The following is a 10,596-nucleotide window of genomic DNA, read 5'->3' as shown; positions in this document are numbered from 1 at the left end:
TAAAAAGAGATACCATTTTGTTTCCGTTTTCATAAGAAAGACTATCAAGCATTTTTCTTTTCTAAATTTAATTAGCCACAATAAAGAAGGAACGTTGCAATGCTACGTGCTACATTAACGACGTCTCTAGAGTAACTGAATGACTGTTTATATAGAAATCGCAGGTATTAGTATCATACAACAACGCCCCCTATAGTTGCGATCACGAATCGTATTTATTAGAGTTCATACGGCGACAGCATCAGGTGAAAGAAAATAGAGATAGTTTTGAATCTATGTTAAACTTTATATCGGCCCATTTTCCTCCGAAATCCGATTAACTACTTTGATTTTAAATAAAGTGTGTTGAATTTTTAAAGTGTTTTGATTTTAAATAAAGTATTTTACTTTATGATTTGTCGCAAAAATTTTAGGTGTAGATTGGCGGCACTTAAAAGCCGCCAAATCTGTAGCCGAGGTGGCGTTAATACGTAAGTACCGAATTTTTACTCCATACTTTTCTGAATCATATTACTTCAAACATTAGAGTATGCAAGAAGTATACATAAACACATATCGTTATATCATTTAATTTTTCAAAAAAAATATTTTGACAACAATTTTATCAAAAAATATAAACTAAAAAACGTCAAATAAAGAATTATTAGGATAAAAAAAAAAACGATTTTAAAAATTCCTCATATTGAAATAAAAAACTTTGATATTGTTTCTTTTTTTAATTCTTATAGTTCTTAATCAGAAGTAAAAAACCATTATGTAGAGAACTATCATCAAATAAGAAAAAGAAATAATTTACAAGAAAATTTTTTATTATAAAAATCATAATACTCACCTGCTTAATAAACCCGGAGAATTCCAAATGAAATGTTCCTCGTTTGAAAATTTTATTTTCAAATAATATATACATAGATCATCTCTTCATTACTTTTAGATAACATACAACACAGCAAAATTTTATAATTGTAAAATCTCGATATGAATTTCAATATGTAGTTTAAAAGCAAAATAGCTGAATTCTAGTTGAAATTATTTTTTCAAAACTAAAAAATACTTACCAAGAAAACGATAAAAATTTATTAATTATCAGCACAAATGATGCTATTTCAAGTAATTCGGATGATTCTTTATTGTTGTTTCCCGAATTATATAGATACAGAAATATATACTATTAAAGAGGAAGAATATTCTATAACTATTACAGTTCTGTACGTTCTGAATTCACATTTATTCATTGGAATGAAGAAAGCAATGTTGACTTCACTTTAATTTGTAATGAATTGAAGACAGAAAAAACGTATTTTACCTTAATACATGCATCTGTAACAGTATGCGATCCCGAAATCGGAAGTTATCAGTTGCAACTTTGTTGATAATAGAAATTAAAAATTATTGAGGAATTTTTCTTCAAATGTTTGGCGTGTTCTGTCTCTGAAGGATTTACCAATGTTCCGGAGAGTTTTTTCAAGTTCTTCGGCCTTTTCCTTAGGGAAATTTTGTTTCTTATTTGCTGCTTAGAAAATGGCATCTGACTCTGCCAATGATTCTGATGGAACTAAATGAAAACTTAATAAATAAATGCCTGATCAGGCTCCCGCTAGAGGGCGTACTCAAGCTTTGCGATCGCGAATTTCAGAACGATCTGTGCTGTTAGCGGCAGAATAGAAGGAAAAATAACTCAGTTACGGAAAAAATAAGTCAAACAGTACAGTTTTTATTTTTTAATAAAAATGCGGTACCAACTGCTTATATAATGTACTTTTATTTCAAATTCTATAGAGCGAAATTATAAAGCTCTGAATTGATTAGAAAAAAAAAAAGAAAAAAAAGAAAAGAAAAAAAAACGTACAATGCGCCAAAAAAAAAATCGATCTCTATCTCTATCTTTTGTTCTAATGATCGGATCTTCACTTTCTAGGACCCATACTTAATAGTTCGAGGGGGATGACCTCAAATATCCTCATTAATTAATGCAGACGATATTTTAAGTTACGAAATCAGACGCAAGAACGTACTTTTTCTGAATAAGCATACTTTTTTTTTCTCAATTGATTCGGATTCTTGACACCCAAATAATAGGGAGTGTACAAATAATAGAGGGTATCCTAAATATGGTTTCCTTGATCAAGAGAGCGATTCAAAGTTTTGACCCCTTCATATTAATTTCACTTTTTGCGTATTTCACCATATCTCGAAAACTTTTTAAGCCAATCGAAAAAATTTTACCCACAAGTATAAAATTCCTTTATCCAAATATAATTCCATGCAAAAAAATAATAATAATTTATTATTTTATTAAATAATAGTGGAAAAAATTTTGAATTTTAAGGTTTACCTTCTTTTTTTTAAATCATTAAGCATGTGATTTTGCATGGTAAAATACAAAGTTTAAGTGAAGTCTGGTTAATAATTCCTAAGAAATCAAATTTTAATATTTAAAATCTGATTCGAAATGGATACATTTCTCACAGAAACAAAAATTATCAAGCATAAATAATTTTATGAGAGGAATCGAGGATAGAATACTCTTCCAACAAACTTCAAAGAAATTGAGAGAAATTACCCTTTTAATTCATTTAATTAGTTATGCGAAATTTTACATAACATTTACTTGTTTTCTCCTTCTTGGCTTCTAATAATCGTTTTCCATTTCCTCTTTCGAAGGTGTGTTTAACAAACGAATTTCAACTCCTTTTTATTTCCTCCGACATTCAAACAGGTAGTAGTGGGATAATTTGTACTCCCGCCTTTCTCATCAATCAGCTATTGATAGAATTTTCTTTGCTTAATATTATTTTTCGAAGCCCAATGTTTTGACTTCATTTTCGATTAGAGTTATAAAAATATATAAGTGCAGTGATTATAGTGTTTGTAAGAATTATGACTAATGTTTGGGTAATTCAGTAACTAAATGCAGTGCAATTGATGATTACACAAGACCACAAATATGAAATGTTTTTAAGATTATTGGACAACATAAATTAAAAGTAGACACGTGAAATGGATATTTCATAATAACTGTTGGTCTAGACGTCATTTGTAAGGTTATTTACTACTTATTTTTCCGTCTGCCGTAAAAAGTAATTTAGTGTCTTTTAGCATTAATGAAATAGAGTTAAATGAATAAAAACGCATGGAAAATGCGTGTAATTAAAGGCATACATGGAAANATTTAAAATATCTAGCTAAATACAACACTGATAACAGGGTTGGAGCCCTGTTATTACATATATATTTCATACAATTTCTATATGTATTTCTATATATATTCATATATATTTCATATAAATTTCATATTTTTACTTGTATTTTCATCACTCTTTTTAGGAAAAAGTACAAGAATTTATAAAGAAACTTTAGAAAGAAATTTTTATTTTATTTTCTGGAACTTTTGTAAAGATAGTTTTTAAAAATTCTTTCCAAAATTTTTAAGACAAAAAAACAACAACATATTTTTAAAGTAGAAAAATTAAAATTAAATTGTTTATGCTTCGATTCGTTGAAAAAACAGTTGTATTGCAATTTTCGTTAAGCATTGAAAGAAGCATTTACAGTAGAGTCCCGATTATCCGAGCCCCGGTTATCCGAGTTTCCGCTTTAACCGAGCTATCAAATATTTCAAGGATTTTTTTTGTTCTAGTTTATTTTTAAAAAAACCGCTTAAAAATAAATCTGAATTTTATCTTCCAAACACTCAGAAAAACAAAATCCAACAACTTGGTCTGATGAAATTATGAAATTATCGTTAATATCGTCAATAATGATAATAAATCTAGCGAAGATTTTGAAGACAGTGATTATTAAAATCAACATATAAAAATCTCTCATACAGATGGACTAAAAGCTATCGAATGTACTATTGAATATTTTGAACAACAAAAAGAGGTGACACCGGCCTTCCTGTTATCCCTAAAAAAGACGAAACATTACCACAGAAAAGCGCCAAAGTTACGTAGAACAAAAAACGATTAAGGACTTTTTTTAAGTAAAAACTATTTAATTCTCGTAAAGTATGCTTTATAAATGTTTTTAAGTAAGCTTTTTAATTATAATATGAATTGTATGTGGTATACTCGTATACATTTTGTATTTCTTAAATATATTACATTTATAGCTTCTCTTTTTCTTTCCGTTTTTATACTCTTCGCTTTAACCGAGCTTTTCAGTTATCCGAGTTTGTTGCGGTCCCCATTAACTCGGATAATCGGGACTCTACTGTATATCTAAAAGAAAGGAAATGTTTGAAGTTAGAATTAAATATCACTTTCCCAATCGTTCCTCATGCAGCATTTTTCTGTCGTCCTTAAACTAATGTTTCTCACAGAACATTAGCTTCTATCATAGTTATTAATTACGCTCTGGCTTCTATCTATTAATGCATTTACATTTTTTTTTATTTTCTTTTTCTTCTTTTTGTTACTTTATGTTTTATTTTTCTTTACACAGTGCGCAAAGAAATAAACGGACCACACTGAATAACTTTTGATCTAATGATCGGTTCTTCACGTTCTAGAACTCAATCTTTATGGTTTGAGAGGGTTATCTCAAATATGCTAAGTAATTAGTGCAGACGATATTTTAAGCTACGAAATCAGACACAGAAATGTACCTTCTCTGAATAAACCGTTTTTTCAATGTATTCGGATTTCTGACCACCAAAATATAGGGGTAGCTGCAATCAGGGAAATAGGGTCCCAATAGTTTGGTTAGTAGAGGGGTCCAAATTTTGGACCCCTTAATGTTAATTTTACTTTCGGCGCATTTCGCTATTTCTCTATAACTTTTTAAGCGAATTGAAAAGTTTTTGCACACAAGTATAAAATTCCTTTATCCAAAGATAATTGCACGCAAAAAATAATCTTTAGTAAATATTTATTGTTTTATATTATTTTATTTAATATTAGCTGAAAAAATTTTAAATTGCGAAGTATGAAATTTTTTGCATCGCTTTATAGGATATAATTTTACTTGGCAGAATTCAAAATTTGAGTGAAATCGGTCGAATAGTTTTTGAGAAATCGAATTTCATAAAAGTTGTACTTTAAAAATTTGATTTCTCAGGAACTATTTGACCGATTTCGCTCAAATTTTGTATTTTGCTATGAAAAATTAATATTCTTTAGAAGAATGTAAAAAATTGCTTACTTTACTATTCAAAATTTTTTCGACTAAAAAAATTCGATAAAAAAATTAAAAATATTTATTGATGTTATTTTTTGTATGGAATTATCTTTAGATAAGTGAATTTTACAATTGTGTGGAAAAAGTTTTATATGGTGAAATACGCAAAATGTAGAATTAGCATTATAAGGTCCATACTTTAGATATCTCTCCTGATCAAAATATTGGGGCCATATATCCCAGTTTGCGGCTACCCTTCATATTTTGGGAATCAGAAATCCGAACACGTCGAAAAAAAGGTATGTTTATTCTGAAAAAGTACATTTTTGTGTTTGATTTCGTATTTAAAATATTGTCTGCACTATTTGATTAGCATATTTCAGGTCAACCTCTGAAACCATTAAGAATGAGTGTGAAGATCAGATCATTAGATCAAAAGTTATTAAGGGTGGTCAATTTTTTTTATTTTGCTCACTGTACATCAAAGACAAAAGGCATCTTATTAAGAGAGAAAAAGATTGTAAATGATTGGCTTAATAACTGTCTGCTTCTAGTAGCAAGCCCAAGGTATACACGTATCTCGTACGTCCTCTCTCTTTTTTTATTTATTTAGTTTTTCCCCTTCTCAGAATGCATTTAATATCTTATTTTGTGAAAAAGTAAGGCCACAAATACACACACAATATGAATAATACAATTACACAATGTGAATATGGGTTAAAATGAAGCAAAATTCAGTGTATTATTATAAACTAGCATTAGCTTCCATCTGAAAAATTCTCATATTCTGAATACATTATATGCTCTATAACAGTGGTTTCCAACTTTCTTATTTTTCATCCACTGCGCAGCTTACTTTCATTACGTCGGACTACTAAATTGATTCGTGCTGAGGCCTTCGCTTTCCGTTGACCCTGAGGGGGGTAAAACAATGCATATGAATAGTTTCAAACCATTAAGTCAAACGAATTTCACAAATAACAAACTTTTTGAGCCGTGATGGTTCAGGGGACGGTTCAGGGTTCGCCTTCAATGAGATGAACCGGTTTCAAATCCCAGTCATAGCTGGTCGATACGAATTCCGCATCCGGCTTGCACCGACCACAGTGCTGACGTGAAATATCCTCTGAGGTAGACGGATCATGGGTTGGAGTCCCCTTGCCGTCAAGCTAACCGTGGGAGGTTCTCGTGGTCTTCCTCGCCATATAACGTATATGCGAGTTAGTTCCCTCAAAAAGTCCTCCACGAAGGCAAATTTCTCCCTATACTTGATCTAGGAGTTCCCTTGTCTTCTGGATTGGGTTCGAAATTAAAAGGGTACGGAGTTGTACATTAGTAGTCGTAAACCCCAAAAATTGGGTCGGCTGTTCAACGACGGTTGTAAAAAAAAATAATAACAAACTTGATAATGAGTTGCATATGACGACAATGAATACTCTGGGGTGCTCTTGGTGTTCATAAATAATCTCAAAGTTTATTGTAGCCTGTCAAAAGAGCCCGAGGTCTAGAAAATAGTACGTGCTCACAGATTTTAAATTTTCTGTTTACCATCCTTAAAAATAGATTTTACGTAAGCACAATACGAAATTGGAAAACTAAGTATACTTGCCGCATGGCTTAAGAGGAAGCTATATTGAGAATGACGCTGTTCATGGCAAATTCTGTTTCACCTGCTTCACTAATTTAAAATTTTAAGTATAAAAAAAGTGAATTCAGACAAACCTAGAATAAGCCCTGAAGTTTCAACTGCTGCAAAAAAATTTTGAAAGGAAAAGCAAAAAAAATTTTTAAACAGAACTTCCTCATTCCTAAATTATCCTCTAGAATTTATTTTCATTTTGAAAATTTCGTATCAGTGTTTGCTTACTCGTGGTTTGTCTGAATTCACTTTTTTAATACTTGAAATTTTTAATTATTTATGGATAATTTGCTATGAAAAGTTTCTCCCATGATTTAGTGTTCTCTTAAAGTGATAATCCTCAAAATCAAATTTTTTGTAAATTTTGACCCTCTTTTTTTGTTGAAGGAAACGTTTTTAAGTGTTTGAATTTTTTCCACTTAAAACTAAAGAAAAGAAACGATGTATCCTATAGCTCGATAAAATAACGAATAAATTACTGAATAACATATAATTCGCATTGTTTATAAACATGAAGCAACTTGAGGAAAAACTTCCTCTTATCAACGATATCTTTACCTATTTTAAGAAACTTAACAGACATTCTTTCACCTCTTAACTACCTCACGAATCGAGAGGGGAAAAAAAAAGGTATATTGAATAACCAGGTCAGTGTCCCGTTTTCACGATCATTCTTCTTTAGGATTGCAATAAGTTACTTTCTCCTTTTTCTTTTACGTTTTAACTAAAACAACAACTATGTTTTTAAATCAGTGCGAATTATTTTTCTATTAAAATTTCAAGCTGGTCACTTAGTTGTGATAAAAAGCAGGATAAAAAAAAAATTACACAGCAAGATTAGCGAAGAAAATATTTTTTAACGAAAACTACAATTATTTGCAATTAATAATATTCGAACAAATTTTTAATTGTAAGGTTATTTTTGCATCATTTTCAAGAATGTATGTTTGACTTATGTTGTGCCTACAGGAAGTTTTATTATTGTGTTTAAATTTGTTCATTACCATTCTTAAAAGCTATTAGTTAAATATACATTATTGCAGGTCGCGAGTCTAACATTTAGGAAAGGCACCACAAAATGATATTGAAAAATAATTCATGTTTAATTCAAAACATATTATTTATTTTTAAATGGGATGAAGGTTTAACTAAACTATACAATTTGAATACAAAATGCATTTAAGGAATTCTTCAAAGAAATCTATATCAAGATATATAATGAAGAAAACGGGTCGTTTAAATATTAAAACGTTTAAAATATTTAATGCAAATTACCTCAAAAGTTTGCAATTTCAAATGTGAGAAAATCTTATAAAAAGCATTTTTATTGCTATGCATTGCAAAAATTGCCTTTATCGTTAAATTTGAGAATTTCAGATGGGTAATTAGGAAAAAAATCTTCTTTTTTGGATTCGAACTACACATAAGAAATTCTCCACAAAGAAATCCATATTGTTACTCTAATAATGAACTGGAATAGATATGAGGAAATGGTTCTAAGGACACACATTTAAAATACTTAACTTTAACGTTAATTTTTTGTTTATTTTTAATTGGAATGAAAATTGCTTCACTTGTTTGCCTTTTTAGATTTAAGAAATTTTATTAAATCTTTTGCTTCGCCAAATCAAGTATTTTATGCATTTAATCAGAAAAAAGTGATAATTTTGAATTCGAAATACATGTACAAAATTATTCTCAAAGGAATCTATACTTTTACGCAAATAGTAAATTAAGATAGATCTGAAAAAATTGACCTGAGAAAGCCATTAATACATTTTAAGTGCTTTACTTTAACGTTATTCATTTTCAATAAAAATTAAGATTTTAATCAATCCTATCTAATTTACTTTAATGCTATTATTTTATTCATTTTTAATTAGAATACTACTTTAATAATTTGTAATTTCAAAAGTAACAAATACATGAAGCAAGTTTTATTTTATAATTATGCAACTCAAAAAGAGAGTGCAATTTTTTATAGCTTTTTCTAAATTCGATATTATATAAAAGCACAAGAAAAAAAAATTAATGGTGGATCCAAAATAAAGAATTAGAAATTCTTCAGAAAAATCGACATTTTTTCTCAAATAATAATTAATTGGGGAATATCTTAGGGTCTAAGAAAGCGAATGATATATGCATCAAGTGCTACTGCTAAAAATAAAAAATATAAATAATTTAATTCTCGACAATGTAGCGAATGAGGTCTTCGATATCCTTTTATTGTATTTTTTCTTAATCTACTCTTTCACATTATTCTGAAAAATAAACTTTAACTAGACGGTTCTAAACGAATGACGATTATAAAAATTCATAATTAATAAAGCTCTATATTGTAGATACTTTGTTAATTTTTAATCTCGTAGAGGAAAAATAGAAATTGGTTGAATAGTTTCAGATGTATCGAAGGGTAGAGATTGAAATATATTTTTTTCTCGAGAGGTTTTTGATGAACTCTGACGATTCGTATCGGTAACGTGTTATATAACTCAGCATGATACACTATAGTGTGTAATTTAAAAACATTATGTAATTATGTTATGTAATGTAAAATTATGTAATTTAAAAACATGCAATTTTAAAAATCAATGTAATTCATTATTTTACACTTAAGCTTTCCTTAAAAAGGAGATAAAAAATCTAAAAAATAGTGTAACACTTTCCCATAAATCAGACAAATTTTAATTCATGAAGAGCCGTCCGAATATATTCGTAAACAAAGAAATTAATACAAGAATGAGTCTTTTTAGTATTTATGGCTTATTAACTTCAATAACACTGTTAGAAATGTTTTGTAATTCGTCTCAAACCATTAAGTCCAAAATCTGATGGAATGTTTATTAAGAAAAAGATAATGATTTTGCGCTTTAAATTATGTATCAAATTATGATTTGTACTTGCTCGAATTAAATTGAATGTCTTGATTCTTTAGTAGTCCAAATGTAATAACATCTTTCGTATTTAAAACCATTGCGCAGCTTAGTAGCCCGAACGCAGTGACATCTATCTTATTTTCATCCACTGCGCAGTTTATGTTCGTTACGTCAGACTACTAAATTGATCCCTGCTGAGGCCTTCTTTCTCGTTTTAATCAGCCTGGAAGTTGCCAGGATTTGGCGATTATTCTGCTGCAGATCACGATACGGAAATTTTTCCGCTTTTTTAAAGTAATAATAGATAAATTTTACAATTAAAAAAATAATAATAATTCTATGACATCATAAACTAATTATTTTTAATTAATTACCTAAAGTAGTTTTAAAATTCATTAATTTTATTAATTCTATTTCTATTAGAAAACTTCCCAATTCCTAACAACTTCCTTATGATCTTAATTTCAAAAAAAAAAAAAAAAAAAAAAAAAAAAAAAAAAAAAAAAAAAAAAAAAAAAAAAANAAAAGAAAAGAAAAAAAAAACAGTATAAATACAATAACAAAAAAATTTAAGGGAACTTATTTTATAAGTAAAATAATAAAGAAAATAAATTAAGTTTTACAACTAACAATTCAAATAATAGCTTTGCAATCGCATTAAAATGAAGCTTTATATAAAACCTAAAATACATGATGTTTTACAGTTGCATAAAAATAGCGCCAAATGAAATAAAAAAAATTTTTTAGAGAGGAATATAAAATTTCACGAACAACCACCGTTAATAATCCGCGCCATTTCTGTTCTTACAATTCGAATTTCGAATGCATTTATGATAACCGATTAAGGAATAAGGAATAATCATAAAGGAATCGATTTCAGTTTTCCTTTCACACGTGAGTTAGGAATAAAATAAAAATAAGCCAAAAGTCGACTGAACCTGTTTATATCTCGCCAACAGAATC

This window comes from Parasteatoda tepidariorum, chromosome 7 (assembly GCF_043381705.1).
Source record: "Parasteatoda tepidariorum isolate YZ-2023 chromosome 7, CAS_Ptep_4.0, whole genome shotgun sequence".
In the NCBI taxonomy this organism is placed as follows: domain Eukaryota; kingdom Metazoa; phylum Arthropoda; class Arachnida; order Araneae; family Theridiidae; genus Parasteatoda; species Parasteatoda tepidariorum.
This window is presented reverse-complemented; position numbering follows the sequence as displayed.